The 12,345-nt window shown below is 39.7% G+C and overlaps 2 long non-coding RNA genes across 3 annotated transcripts in view; one reads left to right on the forward strand and one right to left on the reverse strand.

Annotated features, from left to right (window-relative positions):
* The window catches only part of LOC118973130 (uncharacterized), a 96,524-nt gene extending 92,370 nt beyond the window's left edge, over window positions 1-4,154 (forward strand). The window contains exon 5 of the long non-coding RNA XR_012130006.1: window positions 2,248-4,154. This is a non-coding gene — a long non-coding RNA (uncharacterized lncRNA). The remainder of the gene's footprint in view (window positions 1-2,247) is intronic.
* Window positions 1-12,345, reverse strand: part of LOC108383524 (uncharacterized) — a 242,378-nt gene that overhangs the window by 72,641 nt on the left and 157,392 nt on the right. The window lies entirely within an intron of this gene.

Raw genomic sequence — 12,345 nt, forward strand, 5'->3', positions numbered from 1 at the left:
TTGTCCTGTCCTATTCCTCAGAAACATACAGCATTTTGAATATCTATTTCAATGCCTCTCAAATATAAAGCTCTCTCCTTCCAAAAACATAGTTTTCCCCTTGAATTCATGTTCCTTTGTGGAGTTCAGTCATACCCATCAACTCATCGGTCAGAATAAAAACTATGACTTGGAATACATGCCCTTAGGTAAAATAATAATTTTGTGAAATTGCTTTTTATTATTCTTAGTTTAACAGTTCTTAATTCTCTCCGTGGCTTTTAAAAAACTCATGCATTTCTAATTCTTTAAGTCATAGACAGGTAAAATTCTGGTAGTCAGTGAGCCATTGCCATTAATTACTTTTAAAATCATCAGAATATTTAATGCAGAATAAAAGATTAAAAGGTTAATTTTTTGTCACCCCCTCTGACTTCAGCCTCATTGTAACCCTGCTCCGTAGGTGAACAACTTATGTTCATATGATCTATGAAACATTAAGACTGTGGTTCAGTCTAAGAGTGATGTCATTTCCTCCACACCACTTGCAAAGTTTTGTTTTTAAGGAGCCATTGTTGTATTATGAATTATATTGTTTCACAAATGGTCCCATTGTCCTAGGCATGGACTCCATATCTGTTAGTAAGACTGAGGAGGAGGGCAAGGCCTGAGGTCATTTATTCTCATGGTATAACTCTGGAGAGAAACTGTCCGGAGCCCATGATTACAAAGGATAAGCAATTGATTCTCTAACTAGTACTGGATGGAGAATATATAAATTTTTAAAATACAAGAAGTCTATAAAGCTTATCCTGTATACTCTCAGGAGGATGTTAAGATGGAATAGAGTTTTGCCTTGTTATGCTCTAATAAGGCAAAGGTCAAAATAGGCTTACAATCTCTCCAGATAATTGAATAAAGATCGTATTATCTTGGCAAATATATTTGAATAGCTAGCACTGACTCCCAGATTTTCAAACTAAAAAATATATATCATTTTGAAATTAAAATACATTTGAGTCATTATACCAAAGGACAATTTTGTACTTACAGCTTTGGGGACTTTTATGTCCCCAAATTATGACCTGAGCATAGACCTTTGCCTTGGAGAAGCCCCTCAATTATGTGCTGACCCAGATGTGGGAATTTGATTAAGCAGAGATTCAGGAAAGGGGAGGCTGTGATAACAAGGTAAAGGAAACTAAACAGATGTAAGTCAGTCACTGGCCCTTTGTTCCCCCTCAAAGGGTGCAGATAAACTCTTAATACACATTTCCTTGAGATGTCTTACAGGAACCTAGAACCCCCATCAGGTGGGCCATCTGTTGCCCATAAGCATGGTGACCCCAGACTATTGGAGCCAGAAAACTTATAACTAAGACTCCTGAAATAATCTGTTAACTCATCACTGGCCAACCCAAGGAGTGTCCATGAGCTGGTCACACTCCCTGAGACCCTTACTCATGATTTTGCTCTTAAAAACCCTGTCTAGTAGCCCAATGGGGAGTTCAGAACTTTGTGTGTTAGCTGCCTGATCTCCTTGCTTGGTACCTTGCAATAAACCCACCCACTTTCTTTGGTTACAGCCCAGTGTCAGTGTTTGGCTCACTGCACACTGGGCCAGTGGACCCTGGTTTGGCTGGTTCAATAGCAATTACTTACTTAGGAAAAACTCGGACAGAATTACTGACTCAACACTGGACTTCCTTTGGGTCTCCTTCATGCTGTTCTTCCCATCAGAGGGCCAGTTATAGTGGGTAAGACACGTGTTTCCTGACACTTCCATTAAATTGGTTTCTGCCTCAGCCTAAGCATGTGACACCTCATGGAAGGAACTCCACTTCTTAAGCAGCATGGAATCTTTTGAAAAAGGAAATTATATACAGTCTGTGAAGAAAGAAAAGAACTGCAGGAGGTTTCAAACCAGCCAGGCAGGGCCCTTGCCCCATTCTGCATTAGCTGCTGCATTGTTTGAGAGGCCCTTGTTCTCTTCTCCCAGTCTCTGCAGACTGACACCTGCAGGGGAGGGATGACTCTCCTCCATCTTATTACTCATGTAGGCATATCAATTACTAAAGCCTGCTGAGGGCAGGCCAGGCCTAATGCCCACAAACAAGATGATAAGCCACATTAACCCAAAATGGTTGAACTGCTAGGAAAGAACTCACTTTATCTATTTAGGTTGCTCTGGAACAACAATGGAGCCATCATATTTCAAAAATGACGTGTTACTTATTCTCATTTTCATTGTGGAATGTTTTCTTGCAGTGTGAATTCATTGGTTGGATTTTCACCTTCATCGTACAAGAGCCACAGAAAAACACCTTGATAATCTAGCTCAGCAACAAATGCTCCCAGAATTTTCTTCTCCAGCTACGACTTCTCTGGAGATCTCTGGATTCTGCTCTCAGAAGCACAATATGCAGCTGGTCTTCTACCTTTGAACTGGTTATGACTGTATTCACAGTTGTTTTCTCATAGGATGCTCACATAGGCAGAGCAGGAGCTAAATTGGGCTCCAGTAGGGTTTCCTCATCCTGAGCCCGTTTTTTGTGCACACTGCATTCATAAATAGCTTGTGAGGCTTCGGGCTTCTGAGGTCACCGTGCTTCACACAATTGTTCTCTGCAGGGCTACGTGAAAGACAGTGGCTGGGCTGAGGCCTGGAGTTCCTGGAAGCTGGGTTTCTCAGCATTGAAGGGCTATCTCTTCTCAAACAAAAGCACAGCCAGGCTGTAGAGGGTGACCTCGGTCATTGTTCTTGGGGCCTGTGACTTCACAAGTGGAGGTTACTCCTGAAAGTAACCAACCTCTAGGCTGATACAATCTTGCTCTCAGGACACTATGTAAATAGCAAACTGATATCTGTAATGGTATAAATGCTTTGTAAACTCTCCTCTGTAAAAATAAATGCAAATGAAAGTATTATCTGAATACTTTGCCCTCCCGCTTCCTGGATACTCCTCAAGCTTAATCCTAACAGACATAGCAGAGCGTGGGTAAATGAGATGTAGTGATGATCAGCTGTTAGTCGATAAGAGGAATACGTTTTGTAGGTGTGTGAAGAAGGTGAGAAAATAGTCTAATGTCTGGAAGTTGGATGAGGAGGTCTGAGAAGGTAGAATGGAGGAAAACAAGAAGGGTATTGGGAGTTTCTTATGTGTTGACATGAATACATTATGTTGCCATGCAGATCTAGGAGAGAGCATAGCAGCCACTAAGAGATCACAGCTCAGTCTTTGCTGTCACAATGGAACATTTTTGTCAATTGACTTCTCTTACTCTGAATGATCTACTACGATAAATATAAAATCCACCAAAATTTCCTGAAACACTGAGATAATTTTCCATTTATTTCCATGGAAGCTGTAAGGTAGAGAGAGAGATACATACATACCTTTGCTTTTATAGTTAAAACTGTATAGATAAATTCATTCATTCATTCATTCACTTTTTCATGCATTCACTTCTCTCTAGGGCTTAGTAATTTATAGCAACCTGCAAGCTTTAGGGTAGGTCTTTTAAGAAGGAGCAGACAGGTGGAGGAAGCTGGGGATTTGATAAACAGTCACTTAAAAAATGAGTTCAGTTATATCTTGCACTTGTTTTTCTCTCTAAAGAAGGACATAAAGTCTTGGCCGGCTGTGAAGTTCTTAAATAATTGTCATTAACCATTTTAACGGTGTGATTTAAGGTGATAGAATGAACTACTCCATATTCAATATGCAGATAAGGAATAGAATATTACCATTATTGTTCTGCTCCGTTCCTCTCTCTGTGTTTGCCCCCCTTTTGCGGAGACATCCAATATCATTACTTCTAAATTTATTTGAAGTCAAACCACTAAATAAGCAGTTTGGTACCCTAACCAATATACTAAATGTGACTTTTTTACAGTTTCTGATGAAGGCAGGAATATTACACATCTTAGTTGCAAATATAGTTGAATATACCCTTACCTGCCAAACATAAGAAATGTTTGAGAATGTAATGTAATTCAAAACAATGCTTTTAATAATTTTATGACTACTCTTAGGAATATACACAGGAAAATAAAAGTACCTCTATAGTTGTTTAAATTAGAGTCATTCTTTTCATTTGAAAATCATTCTATTGACTTTTGATTTTTTTTTTTAAGCATTTAGGTCACATAGGATTATATTGGATCTGCCATGTTTGCATTGGCCCTACCTATATTTACAGAAAACCATTCCTTTTCTTTTACAGTTAATACTGTTATATTTCTCCCCTGGGCCACATTCATGGGTATAGAACATAGACACATAAGCATATATATTTAGAATAAATAGCCTCAGAGGTAATAATATCCTGAAGACCTCAAAAACCACCTGTCAACTCATTTAAATCCATATTAACTGATTATTTGACTAAATGTACCTATGATTGGATTAAACCGACTAATCAATAATCAAATGGACCAACTAAAGAGCTTCTTGCCCTGGTGAAATAGAAAGTGATAAAAAGGAAAATGAAATTGGTTACAGTGTATTTTTAATTAAGCCAACCCTAACTTCTTTTTGGATTGGTGTTTATTTCCAAAGCTAAACTAAAGAGCCCTCTATGTTACACAATCTATAAAAACCGTGCTACCATCTGGCTTTCAGTAACATTCCTTAGTCATGAACACGTCTTGAAATTTGGGATCAGTCTTGGGGTAGTTCATCTGGAGGCGTTAACACAAGCCAGGGAATCTGGACAGTCATTTGAGGTGGGGCATACTAAAGAGTACAATTTTATTTTAAAGAGAGTGCAATTAACTTCTCTGTGTACCCAAGTTCCTGGTCTTAGATCAGGTGTAGATGGCTCCTAACATATTCCTATAAATCAAAGAATTTATAACCCTCAGTTCTACAATTCCTATTTTGGGGCCAAGAAATTACTGTAGACCTAGCTATCCAACTTCATCACAGAAACTTCCCCCTTCCCTATCAGGATTTGTCCAGGAGACTGAGCACAGATATTTCCTAAGAATCCCTTGGAATCCTGCTAAGATACTCCAGCACAAATAGTTTAAGTTGCAATACAAGGTTGAGAAACTGATAAGAGAAAACACAGAGAGTCAGTCAGGCTTTATTCTGCTATGCTTAAAAAAAATCGTACCTATCTAGATATATTTCTCATCAGAGCTCACCACACTTTCATATATCTCAACAATTCAGAAGCACCATGAGTACTTGAAATGTTTTAAGACCTGAAACTGAATTATCTGTTTTGCTTTAAATTCACTGTAATTAGAATGAGGATTAAAAATATAGTAAAACATTAAAATTCTCTTACTTTTCAGTAGGCTAGAGTTTATTGTTCTATGATAATTTACTGTAAAATAACTAATCTACCACAGTTGGTAAAACCATACTAGATGTTGGCTGGTTTTGTTGACAGTAATTGGATATGCTCAAGAAGAAATCTTACACCAATCTGGAAGACCGAGGAGAATAAAGCAACTGGAATCTGAGGGAGACGGAAGACATTACCCACCTCTATTATTTGGGAATGAGGTAGAAGGAGAGAAAGAAAAAAAAGTAAACCGTGGCTTGTTTATCCATACAGGGTTACAGATTCATTTTTAAAGATCTCTGAAGAGATACAGAGAAATGTTTCCTTATTAACAACCTCTCACTATCCTTTCAGGCTGGAAGCATTTCCTTTAAGCTAATACAAGGCCCTTCTATAATGTAAAGCCTTCCTGTCTCCAGGGAAATGGTAAAAACTGCCCATTAGCCTGTGTGCACACATGATTCACGTAATTCCAGCCTAAAGTTAATGAAAAACTCAACTCTTTCTTATCCATGCTAATAAATACCTCTTGATATTTGCTGACTTCTCAAAATGGTTATCCTACATTCTATATCTTGGAAGGTAGGATTTTAGAGACTAAGTAAATGAAAGCCCTATGACTTAGAAAAAACACCTTGGATGATTTTGTCATTTGTCTCAGGCCATCTAGATAGCCCAAGACAAAGCATGAAGGAGACTGTCTCTCTTTCTTCCCTGTTAATTCCCTTTCCTTAAATAAAGCTGTCTCTCTCGTCTTTGAGGGGGCCACAGAGATGATCCTTTTTCTGTCCTTTGTGCTTTTGCAGTCCTATGAAATATCAGAGATAATCAAATCAGCCATGCTATGACACAAACCAGATGTTAAACACACTAAAACTTCTAGATGATTTTTCAATCTTCTATATTTGGTGTTAGAGATATAACCCAATTCCACTTATTTTACTTATTTCTTTGGGCCTTTATTTTTAAAACTCAGTAAAGTATTATAATATTCTCTATTTGTTCTTTCTATAGAATGATTTTTTAAAGTTAAAAAATCTGGTTAAAGTTTGTCCACTGCTTCAATTTTAGTTGCCAGATCTCGTAATTCATTTTTAACTTGAGCTAACTTGCTACTATATATAGTACATAAGCGCCACTTTAAAAGTGACCCTAGATTTTTAAAATAAAATGACTTCTTCAGGCTTAAACCAGGACAACCAACACATGATAGATATGAGATGAGCCTCAGCAGAAGTCACCTTATGGTTTGCATGCATCGCCTAGATATTTCTTGAAAATCCAGGTTTTCAGGTCCCCAAGTCAGAGATGATTTCTGCTGTAGAACCCAAGACTCTCCAGTTTTTAATGAGCACCTCAAATGACTATGATGCTGATATTTTAAGTAATACAATTTGAACAACACTAAAGCAAGGAAAAGGATGTCCCATTAGGCAAAGCAGGAAGAGTAGTTCCCAGAAATCTAACCAAGACTGATGTAAGTGTAAGAAGCCATAGCCTGAACAATGATGTTAACACACCCGGGAAGAAAATTGTAAGGATGCAAAGGTAGGGGCTTTGCATGGGGCCTGTAGGGAGGGAAACCAAAGCACAGGAATTTGTGACCCCCCCTAGTGTTCAGGGAGAGAATATCCTGACATCTGACTTGGGCAGTCATGATTTCATGGTGGTTATTTTCCTGCGGGGCAGACATACACATCAAGTTCTCCATGGCTTACTGGCAGTACCCAGTAAGTAAATTAGTCTACTAGACAAACTTCTGATAACTTGGCAACCTGCTATAACTTTTCAAGGGAGAAAAAGCCAACACGAACACCTTAACAGTTTTTAAATAGTACATTGACGTTTTTACACACTGGGGTCTTGTAAATATGGTTTATATGGGTCCTTTCCAAGTCTGATTAGCATTGAATAAAGTACCAACCAAGTTTTTGGACCTTCAGAAGTAGACTGAACACGGGGGTGATCTTGTCAATTACTCCCCTCCTACACAGACCTGACACGAGGTGGGGTAGGTTGGGGAATGAATGTCCCCTGTGTGAAGGACAGCTCCATCACTCACTAGGCTTTGCATAACTAAGTCAACCTCTTTTGTAAATGGACAAACACCAAGTGCAAAAGGTGGTAGAAATAACCAAAGAAGCTAATGTATATAAAATTCTTTACATGGTAGCTTTTAATTTCCAATAAAATTTTACCTAATATTGGCAAGCTGTTTAACTCTTTTCAAGGGAGAAAAAGCCAACACAAACATCTTAGTCTATTTAACAGTTTTTAAATAATACATTGGTATTTTTACATATTGGTGTCTTGTGAATGTAGTTAACACAGTTGGTTTCCCCACCTAGCAACCAGCTAAGCTCACTATTTTTATTTATTTTTTAAGAAACTTAACTTTATTAACATGTGATTGCAGGAAAAATACAGAGACCCAGTGTCCCCAGGTGGCATTTTGCAGGAGGGCTGGACACACACCTGGACCGACATGAGCACAGCCAGGATACGTAACATCATCTCCATGGAGGTCCCTTCTGGGCCCTTTCACAGCCACACCTCGTCTGTCCGCCTCCATCTGTCCTGAACCCCTACAGCCAGCCATCTGCTGTCCACCTCCATGCTTCTGTCACTTCAAGAATGTTATATACGTGGGGCTGCCTGGAGGTAGCCTTTGGGACTGGCTTTCTCTGCTCAGAGCTCACTCTTTATTTTGTGTGATATTGTTAATTGTCATTTGTAATTTCAAATACCATTTATGTAGCTGTGTGCCTGTGTGTGTGTGTGTGTGCATGTGTGCTTGTGCATGTGTATATGAGAAAGAAATCAAAAAGTTTCAAGTGGTTATCTCTAAGTAGTATATGAAATTTTCTTTTGTTTTTCTGTTTTTCAAACTTACATATACAATAGTTAATGCTTTCAAAATTACCATTAAATGTCATTAATCTAATTCAAGAATTCTTAAACTTGGCTGCACTCTAGAGTCATCTTGGGAGCTTTTAAGAATTCCAGTGCCCAATACGTACCTTGGCATAATCAGTCAGAATCTCTGATGGCAGGACCTAGGCATCAGTATTTTTTTAAGCTCTCTAGGAAGATTCCACTTTGCAACCAAAGTTGAGAACCTTTGATCTAATTCCAATGTACTTAAATTCATTTCCTTGAAGAGTCAAGAGATGACACCTTATGGAAGTCTGTAACATCTTGTGATTTAAATACCTTTTCCCAAATGTCTTAAAAGTAGTTTACTAAATCTTGCTATAAATCAAAATGGCTGAATTCTCCAGAATCAGTGTTAATATAATTTCAAAAAGTCTCAGGTTTTAATTATTCTGTTTAGCTTAGATTTCTTTTTTAAAAAAAAGGAGTCTGAACCTCTGAAAATGTGGATAAGATGCTGCCTCCTAAATAGAAATTGAGGAAGCTCTGAAGGCCAATTCTTTGAGCAGTGAGGACCTACTAAGGTGTCAGTGATGGTGGATCACATCAGATTGGAGGGGGAACGACCCACTTAGACATCAGAAAACCTGGCGGGAAGAACCTGAGGAGGTACCAATAGCAGGTCACTGGCTTAATCAGAGAAGCATATGGCACAGCATCAGGAGGCTGTGACGAAATTAAACAATATTACATGGTTAATTAGCAACAGCAAGAGTCAATAGTGCACCTCAGGAGACCGCCCAGCAATGGTGGAAAATCAAGCTGGGACCTCTATTGACAGAAAACGGGTAAACCTCCAGGAATGCAGATGGATGACTTAGGGAGAATGGGATTAGGTAACCAGAGGTGGACTCCAGTATCAGTAAGGAGGATTATTTGGCCCCGGTTTTGGAGGTATTTTAGAATTTCATTTTTTATAACATCTAGGGTTCTAGTTGATAACGTTTGAGAGAAAAGATAAAGCTAAGACAATGGAATGGATACACAAGGTTCAGTCAGGGTGGACTAGCAGCAAAGCTGGCCCTACAAGCTTCTTAAATTCTGCCTGACAAGAAACACAATCCATGCTGTCCTTAGGGCAGAGCTCATCTTCTTGTGGAAGCTAAGCAGCCCCACCTCTGGAAGTTGTAAAGATTCCATTCCAGAATTGAGGGAGAATGCAAGGGTGCTGACTTTGGAAGGAAGACATTGCTCATCTCTTGACATCCCAGCTGGTACCTTGGGAATCATCCTAGAGGCAGCCTTCCCCCTCAGCACATCTGATCAGTCACACCCTGTATCAAATCAATCACCAACTGTTGTCAATGCTAACTCAATAGTATTGCTTAAAAATATCCAATTAACTCAGTCCCTCTGTAATTGCCTAGGACTGACATATTGTTCATGTTGATTACTACATCAGCCTTCTTGGCCTCTCTGTTCCCTCAAATCCATTGTAGGTAGAGATATTTCTCAGCATGGTTTTTTTGGTTTCTCTCTTTGCATGTTTATTTAGAACTCTGGCTTCCTATAAATGTGTCTCAGAGTAGTTCTGGGAGTCCCAGAGATGTTCTACATGGGCGTCATGAATAAGTCCAGTTGCTTTTTGGTTCTGCTGTGTGTAGAAAGAACCATGTCTTTCTTCCACTCTGGCCAACTCCTGCCAATACCACCATGTCCTCTGGCTCTTACAAGCCCCTTCTGAGTACTGCCACTTCTGCTGGAGCCCAATGTACCACCAGGCCACTGTTTCCTCTAGTTTCTAGAGGTATCTTGGAATCCTCAAGGCATGGTTATCTATACTTGAGGGGGTGTTAAAAACCTGTGCCAGTAGGGTCAGAGAAAAAATATGTAATGCAGAATAGTATTAGTATTCTTCTGTTGTGTTTGAAGACAAAAGTCATAAGTCCAATTCCAAGCCAGTTTCCCTCTTATACTTTATGGCCACCACCAAAACTCACATTCAGCTTCTAAGGGAAGAAAGAAAGGTAAGCACTCAGACAAGCATGCAGACCCCATCCTTTTCTGGATATCTAGAGCGAGGTACCCACCAGGGTGTGGCCAGTGTACAAATGGGAATCCATAAGACAGTCAAGGTGTGGATGGAGAGACACCTGGACAGTCATTTTCACTGCCTCACTTATTTTAGTTGTTTGTTTTTTTGGGTATGGGGAGAAGGTAGTAATTGGAGAAGAAAGTTTTAATTTCACAGAGCTGGTGTGAGAATTTGGAATGGGCACCTGGAGGCTTATCTTATTTCTTTACAGATTCCTTTCTTTCCAGAGGTAAACAAAATTAAAATAACCCAATCCTGGTGGAGCCACATGGATGGTATCCAAGAGGAAAATCTTAGGCAGATCGGGGAGGGAACTCCTATAGCCTTCCAGATCTTGATCTCATAGGTCTGGACTTCAAAAAACTTATTTCAAAGAGCAATCTGTTAAAGATATACTTTTTTTTTTTTTTTTTACTTGTAAGCAGCCTTGGGGTTAAGTAGAGAGGCATCAATCACTTAGTGGACCTCAAGTTGAAGATTTAAAAACCTTGTGTTCTAATTCAGATTGTCTGGGTTACTCCCCTTTGGTTTATTTCACTTTACTTCCTTTTGGTTATGTACCCTGGTGCTTAGTGGAGTCTGGTCACAACTGTACTAAGAAGTGTTAAGGAAAATGATGTGTCCATACCTAGGACAGGCTGCTAAACAAGGATCCTTCCCCTCAAAGTCCTATCTCTAAGGGGAACATGGATTTTTAGAGACAAAAAGCAGGACAATGAGGGCCATTGTCCCCCTCCTAAAGCAAGCCTATTCCTTCCAGAGCATCTGAGTTCTACTGCATTGTAGGAGTTGGTGACTGAGCCTAAGGAACCAAAGTCTTGGGGCCATAGTGGCAAAGGTGCTGGATCCCTGGAAAGTCTCAGCGGTGCCTTGAATATTTCCAGGGCTTTTTCTGGAAGTAGCTGGCTGTTATTTAACCTCACCCCTGCAATTCCTTCAGCTGACATCAAAGACAGACTCAATCCAGCTTCACAGATAAAGAGAGAAAAATGGAAATAAATGACCCAAGAGATTTTACAACGATTTTCTGACCTAAGCCCCTGATTTCTTGTGAGTCTTGGAAAGGGCTTGTAATTTTGTCGTTGTTAGGGAAAATGTCTTATGAGCAAACAGTTTCCAGTATGTTCAAGAACAGCCTGATGCTCAGACCCTCAGAGCTGCCCTGAGGTTGAGTCTGGCTCGCTGACAGGGACCCTTTTGGTGTCCATCCTGACAGCCAGCATCCCTAATACGTCTGCATTACTCCCATTTTCTTTCTGAGGCATCTGCATCCCCTTGCTTTCCTGCCTCAGCCTCATGCACGTGCTGCCATCTGTTTGCTTTCCGAGTGGGTTAATTGTGTCTCGTTACTCTGACCTCACTCCCAATGAGATTATAAAGTTGGGAGGAAAAATGAAATTACATGAGTGACCCAAATGAGTCTGCCAATTCTGTAACTAACTCGTCTAAAACAGAATCAAGAGGAAATTCTTCCCAAATCTGTAATAGACATTTGCTTTTATTTTAAAATATTTTCTCTAAGTATTCAGAGTATTTTCAGACTCATTGTTTCAATTATACTCCAGCAATTTTACCCTCTCCTGAATCCTGACTTTTCTCTCTTTCCTGGATTGTCTATTTGAACATGCCCTAGACTGCTACTATTTGCACCTTAGAATAGTTATGTGACCCTACCTGTCTTTGAGCGATGTTTGTTTTACTGCTCCCATTTACAATAATCTGCCCATCCTCTCTTGACCCAATACAATGTCCTTTCACCCTGGCCATACCAAGGTTGCTGATGACCTCCATGCTACTGCAATCAGTGGTCATTTCCCAGTACTCATCTTCCTTGGCCTATCAACAATATTTGACACTACAAATCACTCAGGTCTTGAAATCCTTTATGTGGCTTTCACCGCGTCATTTCACTCTTGATTCTTCTACCTAACTGGTCACTCCTTCTTGTCACTTTTCTGGTTCTCCCTCATTTCCCTGACCCCAGAACTCAGGCTTCACACCTTGGCTGGTCTCTCTGAGCTCACCTTCTAGGTGATTTCATCTGATCTCATGGCTTTAAGCCTACCTATATACTGTTGATCCCCAGATGTCTTTTTCCA

This window comes from Manis javanica, chromosome 1, assembly GCF_040802235.1.
Source record: "Manis javanica isolate MJ-LG chromosome 1, MJ_LKY, whole genome shotgun sequence".
Lineage (NCBI taxonomy): Eukaryota > Metazoa > Chordata > Mammalia > Pholidota > Manidae > Manis > Manis javanica.